Source organism: Macrobrachium nipponense, chromosome 8 (assembly GCF_015104395.2).
Source record: "Macrobrachium nipponense isolate FS-2020 chromosome 8, ASM1510439v2, whole genome shotgun sequence".
Classification (NCBI taxonomy): domain Eukaryota; kingdom Metazoa; phylum Arthropoda; class Malacostraca; order Decapoda; family Palaemonidae; genus Macrobrachium; species Macrobrachium nipponense.
The window spans coordinates 93722174-93744702 of NC_087203.1; positions in this window are offsets into that span (position 1 = coordinate 93722174).

Consider the following 22529-nt stretch of genomic DNA (forward strand, 5'->3'; position numbering starts at 1 on the left):
CGAGTAATATTGCTTTGGATAAGGAGCTACGGACCAATTTATGTATCCTTATTTTAAAGTAATTTCAATTTATCATTAATTCCTTTTGGCAAAAGGAATTTTGTCAGTTATGACGATTGAGCAAGAGATGATTCCTAATAGCAGCCTTCCAATAATTAATTCCACTAATGAGGCCAATTAGACGGAGCAGAAGACGACTGGATGGAGAAAGAAATGCGCATTTGATTTGTCAATTGTGGATACCGTTGCGTCTGCACAATCGCGACGAAATGATAATAATAATAGGCACGATCCCAAGATTACTGAAAAGGAACCTGGAAAAACTAGATGCCGAACTAGCTCCAGGACTCAAACAGAAGAATGTGCTATTAGAAACAGCAAACATATTGAGAAAAGTGGTGGACTCCTACTAAGGAGGCAGGATGCAACCCGGAACCCCACACTATAAAAACCACTCAGTCAAATAGGATGGCTGAGATAGAGAGAAACAACAACAACAACAACAACAACAACGATAATAATAATAATAATAATAATAATAATAATAATAATAATAATAATAATAATAATAATAATAATGATAATGTTCTAAAGGGTCCACAATAATACAAAGGGTTAAGATTCCGTGTATAATTTCTAAGACTTTACAAAAAGTTTTTGAACCCTTCCCTGGGTTCATCTTCAGTCCAAATGAACAATAAGTTACAATATGTACAGAGGTGAATTTAAAAACAAGACTCGTTGAAGATTGTTGACACCGGTTGTTAGCTCGTTAATGGACCAGGTGATGAAGAAAGAGGGTAGTTAACTCCAACTAGGTGATTTTCTCTCCCCTATCAATCCTTCTGGCTGCAATTCTGTTGGATCTCTGCAATGGTTGTTGCAACGTTGAAGGAAGTCCTTCGTCCGAGGCCGTAGATTGGGCACCGTAACCAGACTCCCCTGGGGCATTGGTTACCTGGACAGGGCAGAAGCAGCATCACGAGAGGGAAAAACAGAGCCTGTCCTACAGTAAAAATCTTTTAAAAACATACTAGTAATATAAAAATTAACAATTGGGTCTTCATTGACAAAAGACTTGTTTCCTTTGAATGATTCTCCTAAACTTTTAGCAGCTCCCTCGACTAGTTGTCTGACATTTACATTGTTACTTTTAAAGATAATTTTAGCTTCGTTCCAGTTGGGGCTATGATAATTCCTGAATGTATGTGCTATTATAGCACTGTTTTGTGATTGTAGTTCATAAGCTCGCTTATGTTCGCCCAAATGTATACCTAGTCCCCGTCCACTTTCGCCAAAATATTTACTATTACAATCCATACACGGTAGTTCATAAACGCCTGTGACTATGGGATTTTCATCATTGTTATTGTTTCTTACGAGGGTGCGTCTCATTGTATTTTCATATTTGAACACAATTTCAGTTTCCTTCTGACTTTTGTTTATATGCCCACTTATATTCTTCACTTCTGGATGAAAGGGACAGGACACATATCTTTTTGGTTTTTCCTTGGTATTATCTCTAAGTCGATAGAACGACTTCCTTGCTCGCGAAATTGCTTTCTCTATGAAGTGAGGGGGATATCTAAGACTTCTAAAAGTAGCTGTGATGTGTTTAAGTTCACCATCAATTAAGTTCACAACAGAAGTAGAAGTTGATTTTAAATTGCCTTTTTTAGATGCTCTAGTGTTCAGGGACTGTAATAGCCAGAGGTTCAAATTTTCAGTTTACCGGAAATCTACCAATTCCGAGAGTTATGTCCACTTGTATTCTTTTCAGTCAAAAGAAATAAAAGGTAACGTTATTATGAATTTTGCTTTACGCACAAACTTAAACGCATTACGGCTACTTTTAGAAGTCTTAGATATCCCCCTCACTTCATCGTGAAAGCAATTTCGCGAGCAAGGAAGTCGTTCTATGGACTTAGAGATAATACCAAGGAAGAACCAAAAAGATATGTGTCCCTTCCCTTTAATCCAGAAGTGAAGAATATAAGTGGGCATAAGTCATAAGGAAACTAAAATATTGTTCAAATATGAGAATACAATAAGACACCCCCTCGTAAGAAACAATAACAATGATAAAAATCCCAAAGTCACAGGCGCTTATGAACTACCGTGTATGGATTATAATTGTAAATATTTTGGCGAAAGAGTGGACGGGGACTGAATATACGTTTGGGCGAACATAAGTGAGCTTATGAACTACAATCACAAAACAGCGCTATAGTACCACATGCATTCAGGAATGATTATAGACCCAACTGGAACGAGGCTAAAATTATCTTTAAAAGTAACAATGTAATGTCAGACGACTAGTTGAGGGAGCTGTTATAAGTTTAGGAGAATCATTCAAAGGAAACAAGTCTTTTGTCAACGAAGACCCATTTGTTAATTTTTATATTACTAGTATGTTTTTTAAAAGATTTTAACTGTAGGACAGGCTCTGTTTTTCCCTCTCGTGATGCTGCTTCTGCCCTGTCCAGGTAACCAATGCCCCAGGGGAGTCTGGTTACGGTGCCCAATCTACGGCCTCGGACGAAGGACTTCCTGCAACGTTGCAACAACCATTGCAGATATCCAACAGAATTCAGCAGACCGAAGGATTGATAGGGGAGAGAAAATCACCTAGTTGGAGTTAACTACCCTCTTTCTTCATCACCTGGTCCATTAATGAGCTAACGACCGGTGTCAACGATCGATCTTCAACGACTCTTGTTTTTAATTCACCTCTGTACTTGTTGTAACTAATTGTTCATTTGGACTGAAGATGAACCCAGGGAAGGGTTCAAAAGCTTTTTGTAAAGTCTTAAAAATCATACACGGACTCTTAACACTTTGTATTATTGTGGACCCTTTAGAACAATATATATACTTTTGCGATAGAGAGTTTTTCCCTAATAATAATAATACTAATAATAATAATCAAATCCAAAGAATAATAATAAAATAATAAATTAATAATAATATCATATAATATAATAATAATAAGTAATAATAATAATTTTGTCCAAGAGATATGATCATTTTACCTTTTTCTTCGTATGAGAGCGGTTCCGAACTGGCTCATTCTCATAGGTACGGTTACCTTAGTCTCCTGTTAATTGTTCACAAAAAAAAAAAAAAAAAAAAACTCAACATCTTTTGTTAACAAAATTTGTAGAGGAACAGGTACTACACTGTGTCAAGGGCCTCTTGTTGCGGGCATCATTTTATAAATACATATATACATACATACATACATACCCACGAAAACTAGAGATGGTAACAACTGAAATACTGTTGAAGATGCAAATAAAATAGTTCTGATGCTTGTGCTAAACACAGTACAAGGAAATTGTAATGAAAAAGAAATGCTATTATTCGTATCTAGAATAAACAAATAAAAGCAACAGAACGAAGATTAAAGGAAATGAATCCCAGTTATTTACTGAGAGTATACAAATGAAAATTAAAATTGTGTTTGTAAAGGTATATTGAATTTCAATGACAAGCTTTCATATAATCTGACAAAATCATTATAGTGGATTTAAATATTTGAAGGGTATTACTGTGGGAAAAATATGCAATAAAATATAACCAAAATTTTAAAAACTTCAGGAAAATTATTAAAACACTAAAGCATCATTATGGAATAAATAAAATAAATTACGTAAAATATGAGAACGGAGATATAAACAAGTGTTTGATTTAGTTAAGTTGGCAGGAAATGAGGGATTCAATACCGACATCTGAAATATAAAAGATATGTTGCTGCTTACTTAGAGAGTAAAATAAAAACATGGAAATCATAAACGATTATTTAAGAAAAAACATCAGTATTAAAGCGATAGCAAAAACAGCCAAAACTTTCAGTACTATAAAGATAATACCAATAATTTATATTATAATTACTTTTTCCCACCTGAAATTCGCATATATTGTTTGAATTCCAAGTCACACAATATTACTTTATCAAAAAGAAATCTGTCATTATCTGACCTCAATAATTCAATGCCACAGTGGTAATAGACAAACGAAGTAGACTCAGATTGTTTAGTTCCCAACACTGTCAATTTTAATTCGTTCATTAATCTCTTTTCAATCTTCTCCTGAACCCAATAGAGTCTAGAGAACAAAGCCGGATTTTTTTCTTTCCTTCTTTCTTTCCCTCAATAAAGAACCTTTATACTTCATTTCACTCTTTAAAATAAATAGTCTGGCGGACGGTTTATCTCCAGCAAATACAGGCGAGAGGGTGAGGGTTAAAATAAAATTACTTCCAGGGTCGGTTTATTTGGAGCCAAACACAGGACCCACGAATTGCCCTCCTATAGGAAGCTGGGATCATGGGAGGGAGGGGAGGAGGGGAGGAGAGTCTGGCGGTGTATTGCTGACTTTAGTTGGGCAAACAACACTTGAAACTTTCCTTTCATTAAGTATCTTTTCCAATTTCGGTCTCTACACGGAGCGCCGATAATGAAATCTAATCTGAGGTCTTATTGGTTCCAATACCAGTATCATTAAAGAGGGAGAATTAACCAGTTTTGAGAAAACAATGAAAGGGAGACAAATACATATGATAAGCTGCATATATATATATATATATATATATATATATATATATATATAGATATATATATATATATACTATATATATATATATATATATATATATATATATATACTATATATATATATATATATGTGTGTGTGTGTGTGTGTATATATTTATATACGTGTGTGTGTGTGTGTGTGTGTGTGTGTGTGTATAGATATATATATATATATATATATATATATATATATATATATATATATATATATATATATATGTATATATATATATATATATATATATATATATATATATATATATATATATATATATATATATATATTAGTCCCATCTCGCGAAATTTCAAGTTTCATCAACTTTCATTATTCAAAGGAAGATTAGGTATCAACGATATTCACTGAGGCGGTAATTTTGGTTATATAACTAACTGCTTATTGATAGAGAATAACTGAAAATTCTGTTAAACTAAAAAAATAAAATTTTCGTAACAATATCTTTAACCGTTTCTTCAACATGTATGATAATTACAACAATGAGCCGACCGAGTATTACTAAGATCAGCCTAATATCATCCAGAAAACTGTATGAAACTCGTGCAGTGATTATTATCTATTATTATTATTTCAATAGACAGACCTATTCACATGGAACAAGCACACGGGGCCACTGACTTGAAATTCAAGCTTCCAAAGAATGTTGGTTTCAACCTCCCACTGCAGACCCCATACTGCAGCAGTGACTGATCATGATACAGAGCCAGAGTTTCATCACTAAATTTGTCACAAAACCTATTGAGAAGAATTTTCATCATACCAGGCTATTAAATGAATTATTCATACTTAGATATAACTCCCAGAATGGCCACATAAAACAAGATTCTTCTAATCTTCTAATGGAAAGTTTACAACTAGCGTAAGACCTCAGATGTAAATAAATGTTTCCGTTCTGATGAACATTGTAAGTTCTCTGCTCTGCTCTTTAAACAATAAAACGATAATTAAATAAAATAAGCAATTTTATTTCACTTTGAGTGATGACCCCTCTCCTAGAAAACTTGGCCAGGGACCAGTTGAAGAGCAAGATTAAAAAGGTGGCTGCCATTCATGTCCTTGTGTCGTCGATAGAGACATTCTCCGCTCTAAGTGTTCCCGATATTTAACAGGCTATTCATGCTTGAATTTATTGCTTAACAGTCATTAATTTCTCAAGAGTTGTAGCGGATTATGAGATCGTTTCGGGAAAACGCTACTAGCATATTTTTTCTATTCTTTCGGTGACCTAATTTATTGCTTTTTCAGTTTCTGTAAAAGAAAACTATTGTACTGGCTTTGTCCGTCTGTCCGTCAGCACTTTTTCTTTCCGCCCCCAGATATTAAAAACTACTGAGGCTAGAGAGCTGCATATTTGGTATGTTCATCATCCACCCTCCAATCATCAAACATTCAAAATTGCACCCCTCTAGCCTCAATAATTTTTATTTTATTCAAGAGTAAAGTTAGTCATAATAGTGCGTCTGGCACCCCTATGGGACAAGCCACACCTGGGTGCGACTGAAAGCTTCATCGGCCGCGGCTCATACAGAAAACGCTTTTCTTCGGCGCATCTTTTTCTTTTTTGTTTTCCTAAATCATTGACCTTGCGGTGCCAGTAATGAACTGCGGAAGGCTGAAATTATCTGAACTTCTAAAATTGATTTTCAACTAATAAGCTTCACTGGGAAGCTGCTACAGTACCTTAATAGACAGTATATGTACGCATGTACGTTCATGTATGCATCCAGAAAGGAAAGATTTTAACATCTAAATGCAAAGCAAAAGACGAAAATCCTTTGACATTTCTGTCACTCTCTGAACGCTTCATTTGCGTCTCAACTAATTTCACTTTTGGAAGCACAGAAGTGAATGTCATTACCAGACTTTTTCACCCCAAGTTATTAGAGGCAATTAACAAATTAAAGTCTGTGACTAAGTGCCAATTAATTTTTGTTTCACCTTCGTTAAAGTTCTTTAACCAAATTACTAAGATTTAGGGATCAGATGTTGCTCAGGGAAGCACTGGTTCAATTATAATTCAACTTTCTAACTCTCGTTCATTTCACACTTTCTTGGTTCTTTATGGGTTTTTTTGATATTCGTATGAATTATCACTGGTTTTCCATATCTAATTAGTTTTCCTGTTCACATTAAACATTAAATACTTTTAATTCTTCCTTTGATTTCCTTCATTGCAGTTCTCTTGAACGGAGCTTAAATATATATATATATATATATATATATATATATATATATATATATATATATATATATATATATATATAAATATATGTAGTGTGTAGGTATTAAGTATTATTTCTTTATACATAGCGTCGTTTCCCGTAACATAAGTCAGTTACCAAAATAAGAAAAGTAAACGATCACTGCCACGATAAGCGGCTGAATTGTGGATGAACCAATGTGCGAAAAACTTCCACAAAATTAGCCAGAAGGGTCACCATGAATGTGTCTAGTCTCTTACAGGGACTACGTCATTCAACTCTCATCTTGTAAGCACTCTTATTTTCTGGATATTGAGGGCCCTCCTTTCAAATACCCTTCTCACTATATCTGTCTATCATCTTTCTTCCGCGCACAACCGGCCCACCACAAAACAATTATCCGATCTTTCACCTACACCAATTCTTGTACCATTTCTATAGCTCTCACCATCTTTATTTACTTCGGATTGAACTTCCACCTTGGCTTCAACAAATACTGAAAGTTTACTCCAAGTCTTTTGCACACAACTGCAATTATTCTTGCTTCACCTACTCCGTGATTCTCTTATTCTCTCATTCTACCATCATCCAAATTATTTGCTCCAAATTACATTATATGACCTAGTTATTTCACTCTCTCACTGTCTTCTCACATTCACAGCTCCATCTTCCTGTTCCCATCTACCAAAACAACCTTGGTAACACGATTACATTGTACTCCCTTTTTTTTTTGGTATATAAAGGTTATTCTACTCCCTTCTCTCCGGAAATGTGTATACTAAAGCTGTTTCAAGTGAATTATGTATCAGACAATTTACTATTACTAATTTGCCTGTTCTCACTATATATATAGTTTGTGTCTGTGCATAATCTCATTTGTGTGAGTCGAATTTATAAAATTTCGCTATTTATTTTACCTCACAAAAAAATAAAACCTAAAAGAAAGGATCTCAATATGTTCAACAGATTTAGGGTCTCATTTCTTATTGTACTTTACTACATCAACTTGAAGGAATCTACCTCAGACGAACATAAAAGTTGCGATCAAAGTGAAATTCTCCGGTTTTTAGCTTCATTAAAGTTGCGATCAAAGTGAAATTCTCAGGTTTTTAGCTTTATTTCGGTGAGATCTTACTTATGAATACATGAGTGATAAAATACTGCTACTAATACTGATGACGATAACTATTATTACTACTCTGTTATTTACTAACTTCACACAACATTGGCTAACTTCTATAAGTTTTGTTACGCTCATTTCATCGGAACGATTTTTCATTAGCGGTACAGCAGACCAGAGAGAGAGATGGAGAGAGAGCGAGACCGAGAGAGAGAGAGAGAGAGAGAGGAGTAGTAGTAGTTAGTAGTAGTAGTAGTAGTAGTAGTTTAGGAAAACCAATGTTTAACACCGTCTCATAAACCGTCCGTTAAAAATCTAACCAGGAAAAAAAAAAAAAAAAAAAAAAAAAAAAAAAAAAAGGTCACCAACAGCACTGCGCCAGGCAAAAAACGTCCGTAAGTGCCAGTTTATTTATATTCAGTAATCTTTCAAGCATCTCGGTCTGATTAACGATTTGGACCGAAGCGATTTCACGTTCCGGGGTGCAACGTCTGCATATATCATGCCAGAACCGTCGGGTTATTTAACCGGTGAAATGGGCAATTTAAGCGTGATAACCTATAAATGTTACGTCCCGTTTCAGTTCGCCTCGCGCGCCCGATAGATGGCGCGCTGTCCCCTTTAGTTGTGTATTTTATTCCTGTTACCTATCATATTAATGAGGACAGGAAAAAAGTGTGCATGCTTTCCATTTTGCCCGTTAATGATTTTCTTCTGTTCCTTTGAAAATAATTTGCCATTTCCCATAAGTTTTTGAGTCTTCCGATTTTCTGCCGTTGTTTTCTCCTTTTATTTATTTTTCTCTCTCTCTCTCTCTCTCTATCTCTCTCTCTCTCTCTCTCTCTCTCATGGACAACGACCATTCATAGTGCCATTGATAACCCTTCCACGGAACTCAATTATATTTACCAAAAACACTCGTTGCCTGGTTTGAATCTAAATACCTGCAATTCCCAGATTCTAGAGAAACCTATTTACCACTCGCCACATTTTATAGCAATTTATCCGAGTTAGCCTCTTCATGCTTATTCCAATTTTGACTGCCGTATCTTTCACAGAACTACCCGTTAAGGAATACGAAGGAAATTTAATCAATCCCTCTTCTCAAAGTCTCTTGAATTACAAACCCAGCTCTCTTGAGCATTCGTTTCTAATAATACTAAATGCCGTCCATTCAGATCTGAGAGCTTCGCTAAGATATCTTCTGTATTGTCGTAGTTAACCTCTTCATCACTGAATGATCATTAGAGTCTTTGGCTTATAAGAAGGAAACGCTGCAAAGTAATTTAAAAGTTATCCTGAAAGGCTAAAGACGGAATGAAGGCTGATTTATGTCAGAGGTTAAAAATGTCAGTTGGACCATGTTTCAGGTTCATCACAGAAAGAGGGCATGGAGGTTAACCAGTCTGTTTTTAACAAGACCTTTCCTAGCACTAAGATACCATCGTACTTGATAAGCATGCTCTAATTTTATGGGGATTCCTAGAACTGCGATACCATCGTCTCATTAATCAGGATCCAAATATATTCCCGGAAGTTCCCGTTCCCTCCCATTTCACTAGTCAGTTTAAATGAATAAATATATAAATGTGAACACGGGGAATGTGCGCTCACTAAATTTATTAAAAGGTGGCCATGTAAAGAGAGATAAGAGTATATTTCTGATATTTTTAAGATCTAAATATCACGTGTCTCAGTATTTTGATTTTTAATCTTTAAAATTATCTTACGTTATTTATATAAATATGCTATTGGGTTTTTGGGCACAATGACATAGGCAAATTTTTCACAAAGTAAATGTAACATGAACTCTGAGCATTTTCGTATCTTTGTTATGCGCATATTCCTGAATTATAAATCAATACACGTATTATACAGTATCTTTCCGTAACAAAACTCGTTCTTGCTCTCTCTCTCTCTCTCTCTCTCTCTCTCTCTCTCTCTCTCTCTCTCTCTCTCATCACAAGCTGACCTTCACATGCAGGCGCATTATGAATTACACGTATTACCTGTCAAGAAATCTTCAAAGTACCGTGACTACTGTGGTATGGCTCCACCACTTGACCATACTCACGAGTCTCAACAGTATTAATGCTAGAGTTGACAATGAACGAACTCGCATTACAAAAAAAAAAGAAAAAAAAAGCTGAAAAATACAGATTAACAAGTGTTGGCACCCGCCTACACTCTCTCTCTCTCTCTCTCTCTCTCTCTCTCTCTCTCTTGCACTACATACACACACACACACACACTTGAAATTCAATACAAATTCGTCTTTACCTGAAAAGATTAAAGGTAAAAAATAAATCCCTATTCTACAATATGCAAAACTCTCAATTATAACCTCTAATAATTATTCTCTGGGCCACCTGACGAGTTATTGCCTGCGAAATTAAACATTTATGAATGATAGCTCCCCGCGGACCAATGGAAGCAATTTGAAGTCCCCTCGCCGAACAGGCGTGGAATCTGTGGATCGGTGGTGAGACCCGCTATAGTGGATTCACATCACCCGTGCATTTGACGTCTAGGCCAGTCCCTTACAACGCTCCTGATTGGCTGTTGATAAGTCAATCACAGGGCTAGAAACTCTCAGTCTCTCTCGAGAGTTCAAATAGGCAGGATGTATATTCCACCTCTCCTGAGGGATACGTCTTTCAGGAGAGGTGGAACATTGGAACATACATCTTGCCTATGTGAACTCTCGAGAGAGACTGAGAGTTACCAGCCCTGTGATTGGCTTATCAACAGCCAATCAGGAGCGTTGTAAGGGACTGGCTTAGACGTCAAATGCACGATTGATGTGAATCTAATATAGTACTATGGAATCCTTAGAAAATTTCCTTTTATTATGTAATCAAATGAGGAGCAAGTCATCCTTGAGCGCGGGGGGCATAACAACATAAGGGTATGCGTTCCTACCTACGGTAAAATGACTGGCATACGGAATGTAATTCAGAATGTAAGGAGGAATAAGGAGAAGGAGAGCAAGAAAAGAGGCAGAACCAATAAGGCTTGTGGAAGTAGCAGAACCACTGACAACATCACATTTCGCGCCAGACAGACGTAAAAAAAAAATAAAATAAAAAATAACGTATGCAGATATTCCATGAATAATCACATGCAAAACACAAACGGTGTCTATGAATTTGCTCAACATCATTCCAAAAAAGAATTTTCATAAAATCAAAGCTGTTTCATAAATCTTAAATAACACACGGAAATATGTTACATACAGCATACTGGGAGACAGCAGTACCAAAGAAGTATAAAAAAAAATTAATCATGTCAATATAAGAAAGGTCCAGACCCCTGTCATTTAGGGACCACCACAGAACAGAGAGAGAGAGAGAGAGAGAGAGAGAGAGAGAGAGAGAGAGAGAGAGAGAGAGAGGTCATAGAACAGGTGTCTGTTTATATCACAATTATACAAGTTTACTAAATACAGTAAGCAGTAGTATACATAGGACTCCATCAGTAGGCAGGTGAGTAAACTGAGAGAGAGTGGATATTATATAATAATGTTGCTCGATAATAGATTATATGTATATAATTCGATTAATTGTGGCTACAGTGACGTATTTTCTCGAAAGATTTTCTCTAAAGGCCTTTAAGATTTATACGTGGCGTTGCGTTGCATGAGAAATGTCCCTGGAAAATGTCTAAATTCTGCCACATCTGAAACCTATGGAAGTTACCCCTACGTTGGTCTGATTTGCTTTTTTTTATGACGAACTCTGTGTGTGCATGATTATCATGATGATTCAGCAAGCATTGCACTTTAACAAAGTGCAATTTAAAATTTAACAAAGATTTGTTAAATTTTCTTTTAACTATTTTCAACAACGACAAACAAATAGCCGGAGTATAGTTCTCCATTCACTATATCCGATGCATGTGACCAAAATAAAGGAAAACGCCGGCACTTAATTATTAGTAGCATTTAACGTTTTCTCTGCATTTAGGAAATAAAATATATACCGGCGAGAACTATGCCATTATACAGTATAATGCAAATTTCTATCCGGGGGTCATATTTATATTATAAAAACATTTAATTTGATGACGGTAAAAAAAAAAAAACTTGATATATTAGTGAAAAGGAAAACCTGGGGAGAGAGTCAGTGCCTTTCGTCTGAAATGCCACCTACAGAACACTGAGTAAAAGGGCCACGGGAATGACAATATGCGAACGCTTACGGAAAACCCGTTCCGATAAAGGGACTCTCAAACAGAATGCGCCCGGAGCACTAAAAAGTCCTATGTCGGTTCACAGAAATAAAAAGGCCGTTTTGCCTTGTAAAAAAAAAAAAAAAAAAAAAAAAAAAAAAAAAAAAAAATCTTTCATGGTGTTCAGTGGAAAAGAATGTCCGCTTATTTCAAGGATAAGCTCATAGAACGTAAAAGCATCATTACCGGTTTCCGAGAAGAGGAGGTCACTTCGCCAGATGGAGCAAATATCAGTACTACGCGTGGAAGAGCCCGTCAGGGAAGAGAGAGACAGGTTGGACACCCACTACATAAGTAACAACATAATTATGTGAACAGTGACTGCAGAACTTGTTAACTAATTCCTAAAAGCACCTCATTTTTTTTAAGAGTCATGGACTATCGATGTTATCACGGATCACTGACTCGTTAAAGGGCAAGAGAAAATGAAACAATTAAAACAGGAGGCATTCTTGACAACCAAAAATGCAAACAAACTTTTGAATGATTAAATCCCTTAAGCAAGCCACTGGAGTGGCGAGATGGCACCCGTCGTATTATAGTAAAGAAAACACTCTTCAGGTACAACGAGATTAAGAAAGTCATTTCACACAAACTAGCTTTTTAAAGACGACATTTTCTAACCTTAGTAAAGTGAATTATGAAAAAAAGCCAAAGATCATCGAGTTATGACTGTCGATTCGCAATGCCAAAGGCACACCAAAAAAATCCTAAATAAAATTTGTGACTTTACATAGAAAAAAGGTAGTACTTACGACAGTGACAAAACGAGTGACATTTGCTTGTCCTAATTTTCCTAGAACAAATCTATGAAGCTCATTATGCATTCTGAATCCTTATATCAAGAGGGGTTAGATACTCAACTATCGCTGAAAAAGGACTACATATCTAAGCTTATCAACTTATCCTAACCTACAAGGGAAATATTCAAAAAGCAAAATATCCAAATACCAATTAAAAGCTTTGAAAACCAAAACCAAATGAAAATGATATTCAGGTTAAAATCACACACTTCTCTTTTGTGTCTTTGGTGCTTATTCTCTCAGGTAGACAAAACTATTCCTGCTGCTTTTCTCAACACAAGGTAGAAAATTACATACACTAGTAAAACAAATACTCATTTTCATTTCAAATATCCAGCACTGTGATTTTCTAATTCCTTCTCTTTCAGCAATTGCCTCTAGTACATAAATAACACAACATGATATATCGGATATCCTGCACCACACAGATGCATGAAAGATAAATCTTTAAAAAATTCGTTCGGGTATAAAAATAAAAAATATCAGATATCCTGCACCACACCGAAGCATGAAAGTTTAATCTTAAAAAAATCGTTTGGGTATGAAAATAGAAAAAAAAAAAATATGGGAATAACCTCCAACAAAATTTCCGTATAACATCGACTATCTTTGATCCAATTGGAAAACATATGCAGTCGAAAAAGTAAAAGGCTTATTTTTTTTAGATCTAATAAACAGATCGTCGTTAAGTTTCCAATTTCACGCATAAAAACAATAGAAAAAACCATGAGAGAGAGAGAGAGAGAGATGAGAGAGAGAGACGAGAGAGAGAGAATTACTTTGGCAAGCATAAACGATAGAACAAATAAAACGGAAGCCCGCCATCATCTTTCTCAGCTCGTCTGAACTCACCAGCCATGTAGGCATAGGCACAGATCAGGCAAAAGAAAGAGATAAATAAAATCGCAGCTGTGTGTATTTGCAAAAGGCTTTCCACAAATAGACGGAGGCAAGAATTCTCATCCCTGTGCCATGCGGTCCCCCTTGTAAATAAGGGGGCTTACTTCGCGGAAAACTTTTGAGAGCGGAGGAGCGCAATTCAGTGTGCAGAAAAGATAAGACGAATTGTGACTGTGGCTGGAACGGCGAAAATTTATGGTTTGTAAATAAAAGTTGCTCGCGGGAATTTACTGCTGGGTGGGTGGGTGGGCTAACAGTTTGGGCTTCGCAACGAAGGCAGCCAAGATTTTTTTCTTCTTCTTATTTGTGTGGTGATCGGATGGATGGTTTTACTAGGAAAAAAGTAGTTTTACCAGATGAAATAATACAACAGAATATTCAATATTTGCCACTGTAATCAAAATTATTTTATCTATGTTTATAACGAACATTTTGTACATTCAGTAAACCAAGAAGGCAGCCAACCTCTTTCCTCTGGCGATCAGATGAATTGGTTTTATTCATATAAACTACTTCTATCAAATGAAATAATACAACTATTTAGTATTTACCTCTACAATAAAAATTATTTTTTCTCTGCTTACAATGAACATTTGTACATTCAACATTCAGTAAACACGTTAAGTAAAATACTTAACATGAATATTGATGAATAGGGCAAACACATAGGCAAAAAATTTCTTGGGCAAAAAATTTCACCAAGAAATTGAAATAAGCCAACCCAAAATTATCCAGGGGAAAAAAAGACTAACAGGCGGAGTAAGAACAAATATTTAAACAATGAAGAAAATACGAGTCTAACCAGATGTGAAACAGTTTTTTTTTTTTTTTTTTTTTTTTTTTTTTTTTTTCTTTTTTTTTTTTTTTTTTAGGAGTGCGTTTCTTTCTCTAGGCTGTTCTTCCATGAAAGGGAAGCTTAGATGAGTAAAGCTGAACAAGATGCTTTACTCCCCACCGCCGATGAAACTGATAGATGCATGAGAGTCTTAATGTAAGATGTTCAAGACAATGCTGATAATGCTCATCTATTCTTAATAGTGTTGTACAATCTGCACCACAATGCCTTAGGACAGAATAATCAGTTCAATAACATTTAATGGAAGCAAAACCATTCATACGTGAAATAAAAATGTAATTTTAATGCTCGAAATTATTCTCGTCAATAATCCTCCTGATTTCATTTAGAATTATTCATCACTAGCAGCAATAGTATCATTAGTAATATCCTCAGTCAAGGCACAATGCATTTATGACTTCTCTATTTAACATATATTCGAAATTAATCATACTGATACATTTAATAATTAATTTTATGATAATCGCATCCCCCTTCAGCCCCTTTCACAAAAGCTAGATCATTTAAATGCGACTTCTTTACGTCGAGTGGAAGTGTATGAAAACAGAACGGCACACAAATAAACGTAAAAGAATTTGTGTAAACTTCACAATCTAAAAGAATTTATTATCGATTTAATATTTTGCGCATCCCAACTTCCCTTTCTTTTACCCGCTGCACCATCAGACAGCCAGAATTATGATTCACTTTAGTGACGTCTGCCTCCATTTTAATTCAATCATGAAGTTGTGGAGATGTGATTCAATGGTCCAGCCAGGAGGTTGTCGTTGCGTCCGCTCTATTTTTTACATATGAATATCACCCCAGAGAAGTCTGGATCTGGGACTTCTAAGGGTCTGACTTGCCGCTCTGGTGAGACAGGTGGGCCTTCCGCTGGTCCTCCCGCTCCTACGGGAACGGGAACCGCATTCCCACCCAAAAGTTCCCCGGATTAGTTTCTAACTTTGAAAAAGTTGGCGATACTGCATCGCTTCGGCGCTTGCACTGAACGCGTGTCATACTTTTACTCAGAATTAATTGTTTTACTTTTGAAACGGGAAAATATATCAGGTTAAAAATGTTCGAACTAAATATGAAGTTTTAAACTTTGTCTTTCACCGTCTCCCTCCCTAGTTTTCTTTCTGTGCGGGAACGAGGTGCATGTGGTGGTTGGTAAAACGTTTAAATTCTTCATAGCATTATTTTCTGGATGGTTAGTAAGTGTTATATTCGAGCAATTTTAATCGTAGGGTGTGTTTTCAGCAAACTTTCAAGAGTTTTCAGCTGCCAGCACCAGCCCCCATCTCTCTCTCTCTCTCTCTCTCTCTCTCTCTCTCTCTCTCTCTCTCTTTCAGTTCTCTTCAATCACAACTAGTGTCTCTCTTAAAACCAGAGTAACTTTTATATAAGAAATATAAGAGGTACGTCAACATCAAAGCCAGTTCGCCAGTACATAAAGCAGCTATTGTCAATGAACATGAACCAACCCCAAATTGTACCTCCGTTCATATTCAAAACTTCTCACTGCCAGTTTCCCATTCAGCTCTGAATGACCTCATAAGTCCCAGCGCGTGGCCGGTGGCCTGAATCTTGTTTTCTTCCTTACCACCGGTATATATTTAGAATGTCACTAAAGAAAAACGTCACAGTAACTTAAGAGGAATAATTTGAACCTTTCTAACATGCTCTCTTTTGCTGAATGTTCAACATTTCTAAAATAGAAAGTATTGCTCTTAAATATATCGTCACCTCTTTCTCACTGCAGTAATTAATTCCCACTTGATCTTGGCTTTCAGTCTACCTGAACTGTGTAGGCGAATGGAGCAGCTGATGCTATGTAAATTTTTTGAACGGGGCTTCCATTGAGGGTTGCAACTAAAGTATAAATAAGACAGTGGGTTTTATTGTATCTTTGCTCGAGAGACACTCTTCGTTAGGGAAACTGACTTAATGTTCAGTGTACAATAGACTTTACATCATTGATTTAATGGCTCTTGGAGAAACGAAGGCTGTAAAAGTTCAAAGCACAATAATTTATAAACCAATACGTTAGGAAAATCATAAAATACGGACGAAACCTACAATTTGCAACAATAGTTAAAAGAAGCTAAAGTGGAAACGACTAACGATTAAACGAGCAAACCGTATCATTTGAAAATACTACAAAATAACTGGCTTAAAATGTTCAGCTAATGTTGGTTGCATCTCCCGACAAAAAAGAAAAAAAATATTTACTTTTATTTGAAAATCCCTTGATACTTCTGAGTCACATTCACTAACGCAAAAGTTTGGTTAATGTTTCTTTTATTTTTTTAATGTATTTGGAAACGCATTCGTGGTCGGCTTCACAGTTGCATAAGAAAAGAATACATGCAATACTAAGCTGCATTTATTCGTGTGGTTTTGCGTACAAATATAGTGTACCTGTTAGCATATATATAATTAAACATACATTTTTATTTGAGAAATTACATTTACACACACACAAACACACACACACACACACACACACACACACACACACACACACATATATATATATATATATATATATATATATATATATATATATATATATATATATATATATGATATAGATATATATATATATATATATATATACGAATCTTATCACAAGCGGAAAATTAAAACTTGTAACCTTCCAGTTCCTGATAATAGTAGGGTTCTACGACTACAAAAATTTAATAAACCAATAAACACTAACATTTATCAATACACAGAGATTTAATAAAATTTCTCATGCCCTTATATATGGAATTAACGTGGTGTCCGATAAAAAAATAATGCTAATTTATGGTGCTTGGATGACTAAATGAACGTTGTAAATCAAATGTTCTTTAAGAAACACGAGACGGTTTATTCATTTCCAACGGAGGAACTGTTTGCAGGAAAGAGAATCTTTTTTTTTTATCCTTTAAAGACTATTATTTCACGTCTCATCTGAACCTGCTCTATTTATGAGGAAGGCTATATGTGACACCATAATTCAAACGCAGCTTAATTTACTCGGGTATAAAAGCGTGAAAGGGAAGATTTACTTCGCAAGATATCTTATTCTTCATCTCAAGGGATATTTTTGCAAATCTCGAACATCAAATCTAACATATAATAACTCAGGAGGAATACTATGGAGGCGTTGCAGTTAAAACAATGATGAATACCCTGATTCCAAGTTTTAGTCAACGTCGTGAATTACATTTTAATCAAACAATCCTCATATTTCATCACTTGAATTATGGACTTTTCAATTTCATCCCTTTGTAATAGACCATTATCCAAATGAACAATTTCAAAAACTTTATTGACTATACGCCAGGTGTTGAAAATACATCTCTTCACTTTCAGGTTCACAAAGTTCTTTTTTTTATTTAATAAATTAGTATTAAGTTTCCCATTCAGTACACAAAAGAAGATTTCAAATTACGGTGAATGACGCCAAATCTAACCTCTGCATAACAAAAAACTAACAAAACAAATCATTTCAGATATAAACCACAAACAAATGAAAACTTAGCCAGTAATAAAACAAAAACATGAGGAAGAAAATAAATCTGAAGAGAATTCCTACTCAACAATCATCATCAAACAATTCAACACCGATGAGCAAACCAACACCATTCCATTCAACCAAAAAGAAATCAACCTATTAATTGATGCTAATTCAAAGAATTGAAATTGGCACCTTTGCAATACAATGAATAAAGTAACCTTAGCTACACCAATCTCAAATCACCCTGAAGGTCCATGCAACAAGGCGAGATTTTAATCTACGTATCTAGCAATAGAGTCGGTACCTGAATTGTTCCTGCGATTCATCGTCGAAACTCGAAATCATTGGAGGTACATATACTATCCATGAGACCCAATCAGCCGTACAATAGACGTATTGGCAATTCTGAGCGCCAGCTGTCCAATAAAGGAATAACCCGAATCAAGCTCATGCAATATAAAGCTCCAATGAAAAGCCAGGATTTTCCAATTGCAGGAGCGCACGCAAGAAGGAAACAAAATCCTTCGCGTCAATTCACTAGGGACGCTATTGCAGTTCTCAGTCCAGACAAAAAGCAGTGGTGAAAGCGAGGCAGAAATTGTGTTGATGAGTGAGAGTGAGATGCAGTATAGTCATGCTATGACATTCTGAATTATTTTGCATGAGCGACAAATGACTAAAACGAATTACAAATGATTTCGATTTTGTTACATATCTTTCCATATTCTCAATTTTCTTTGGAGGCCTCATATTTTTTTCCTAATTATTGCTTTAATAGAAAATTATACCATAATTGTATATTATGGTATAATATACAATTAAATAGAACCATCATCTCAGTGTTGTCATCAACAATCTCTAAATCACTAAAATCTTTACTCAAATCTGCCCAAGAGATACTTCCATCATAGTCCCACTTTAAATTATAACAGTTCTTGTATTTGCCAGTAGCTTTACCGGCTCGACTGACAATTTTACCCGACCTGAATTCACCACTTTCAACGTGTATACCTCTTACCCTTTCACCAACTGAAAGCCTTGATGTATCCTTTGATGCTGCTTCTGTCGCTATTTTCCATATTTTCTCTCTCTGCATATTCAGATACATCCACCTCTTCGATCTCCACTTCTGCGGACTTATTCACAGACTCTTCATACTCAGAGTCTTCCTCACACAACTCATGGTTGTAACAAAGCGACGCTTGTTTTCTTTCCTCTTGCACTGTCTCTGGAGCAACGCTACACATATCTTTCACTATTGGGCTGTTAGCGGGAGGATGCGCTAACCTACACTCGTGTACTCTTACGTAAACACCACCGTGTCGCACAAAAACTTGCTTCCCATCCTTGCCAATAACGATACCCGGGCCATGCCATTCAGGGCTGTCATTTCTTTTATAAAATACTTCATCACCATTTTCGAGTTCATTGACATCACTTGCACGTATGTTGTGTCGCAAAGCTCTCCTCAATCGTTCACTTGATTCTGATTTGATGAACTCCTGTCTAGCCAAGTGTAATGCATTTAAATTGTCTCTCACAATTTCTGATGTACTAAATTCTAAAGCTGGTGGGTTATTCGTGTACACACTGGTGAGTGTACAGTCACCCATATAAGTTCATGGATGTCCGGGTGTTTAAAAGAGATTGCCATTTCACCCCTTTCTGGATGACAGGTGTCTGGTAGTGCGAAACTGGTCAAATGTTCAACTACTTAACTCTGCTGTAGACAGTTTTGGCGTTTGCCCGTCTTACGTCACTATACAGACCCGTTGTCCAGAAAGGGGTTGGATGGAATTCAGCTTTATTCCCGGACACATCCATGAACTTGTATGAGTGACTATGCATCACTAAGCACAAGAGTATTTGTAAATTTAGGAGCTATTGTGTATCACCAATGGACAAAATTCATGAAAATTTCAGGTGAGTCTCAGAGGGAATAGAAGTATGCGAATAAAAAAATCCAAGAGTTATTGATTACACAAATGTGATCAAAACGAAAATAGCCTGTTGGAAATTCTACTGTTAGCTTTATCGTATTAAATGTAGGTTTATATGTATCACGATAGGAAATGAACCTCCTCCTCTAACGAACACTTTGATTATACGTTTGGAAATTGCACATTTCTTGAGTTATTTTCCGTATTCATCAAGATTCTTAACTAGATCCAAATCAAGTGCCTAAGGAAAATCCAACAAAATTGTCATTACTTCATATCATCCCATAACTGTTCACCAGCTCGGGGATATAATTTTGTTTTTTAAATCTATTAATTATAATTTATGGACAAAATTAGAGCTGTTCCGTACCTCAAAATTATGAATTCATTGTTTTGAAACGATACTGTTCGTTACGCACGGAGTTTTAGTCCTGTGAATATTACAGCTGGAGCCATAGTTTTCATAATACAGGAAAATGTTAATTAAATAACCGAAATTTTCAGAAAGCAGAACAAATAAAAAAAAAAAAAAACATAAGTTGACGTTTTTGGCGAGGCAAACTATTGTTGGGCGAATAAACTGGCTTTTCATAAACATGGTCTTTTGCTCATTGAACTTGTCAAACGAAAACATTACAGCGCTGTGGGAGAAGGATTAACACAAGAAAAACGTTGCAATCACTCTCTTATCAATAAAAAAAAAACCTACGTGCACGGTTTCATTTTCTTTTACTTTCGCTATAGAAATGTAATTGTCCAAAAAATGAACTTAAAAATATTATATCATTTACATTTAGCAACAAAATATCATATAACAACGATTTCATATAACAACGATTGTTACTATAACAAGGTTATGGTAACAAAAAAATAATACTAGTAATCGGATTGTGTGAGCGTCAAAAGAGAAAGGGAAATGATACTTGCTGCAGCAGGCAATTAAAACAGTTCAGAAAAGCATGACTATTTTCCAATATTCCGTGCTTTATTAATTCCAGTCAACCTTCACATTGTCACGTATATTTCATGGACGCTTAGCATTTCTATATTGTTTAAAAATGACGGTAATACTTGAAGTGAAATTATAATTTATCATGGCGCCCGGCTTAAAGTAATAGCTAAACATTCATCACCCGCAGACGATCTGTTGCACTAAAAAATAAACGAATATATACTTGATCACGAAATATATAAGACTTGATGCTACGTATAAATAAAGGCAAACGACCTTTCCTTTAGTAAAGGGTCCTTAAAACGGAATGATCTCAGGCAGTTCTCATTTTTTATCTTCATCCGTGGCATTGCCTTTAATTGCATATATATATATATATATATATATATATATATATATATATATATATATATATATATGTCTTTTTACTGTATAATATGAAGATAAAGGGCCCAAAAAACACTATATGAACGTTGCAACCATATATTTCGAGCACTTCCTTCTGTGCTCTTGATCACTGGAGCACAGAAGGAAGTGCTTGAAATATATGGTTGCAACGTTAAAGTAGTGTTTTATGGGCCTTTTATCTTCTCATATATATATATATATATATATATATATATATATATATATATATATATATATGTATGTATGTATGTATTTATGTATGTGTGTCTGTGTGTGTGCGTGTGTCTGTGTGTAACGGAAACCTAAAAATGGTAATGGAAACTTATGCTTATCATGCAATTCACTGCTAAAATACGCTCGCCAGCACATACCTCTCGGCAGATAAATGTCATAGGGTGAAACCCAATTATTGTATTAAATCATCATTTTCATAATTTAAAATTATGAAGAGCCACAATTAATTACCTCAAATGAAATTATATCATTCTGAATGCCTGCATGAAAGTGCTCGTGTAAGTGTCCGTGTCAGAATTGTATTTTACGATACTTTATACAAGGGAAATAATACTAATAAAAGGATTAACGACTACGATAAATGTGTGGAGGAATCGCTGAATAATTAAATTAACAACTAAAAAGGATAAAGTATTTGCATTTGACTATGTTTTTCAAAACACTAACAGTATAAGAAGCTGAATTCTCGCAATGTTTCGGTAAAGTTTTTGCATCATATTGTATGCGCTTTCTACCCAGTTTCTGCTTTCTCCACGATTTTTTTTATCTCTCTGCGTACGTGTCCTTCTGGGTTGTATTAGGACTGCTAAGAAGTCAAAGTTAAAAATGAGAAAAAGTAGTATCACGAGAAACAAGGAGAAAATTAAACCCACTCGTACACTACATCCTCCTCAGTATCATAGTCCTTTAATTGCCAAACTCAAAAGGTATTTCGCGAGATGAAAATAAATAAATAAATAATAAAAATAATAATAATAAATAATAATAACAATAATAATAATCA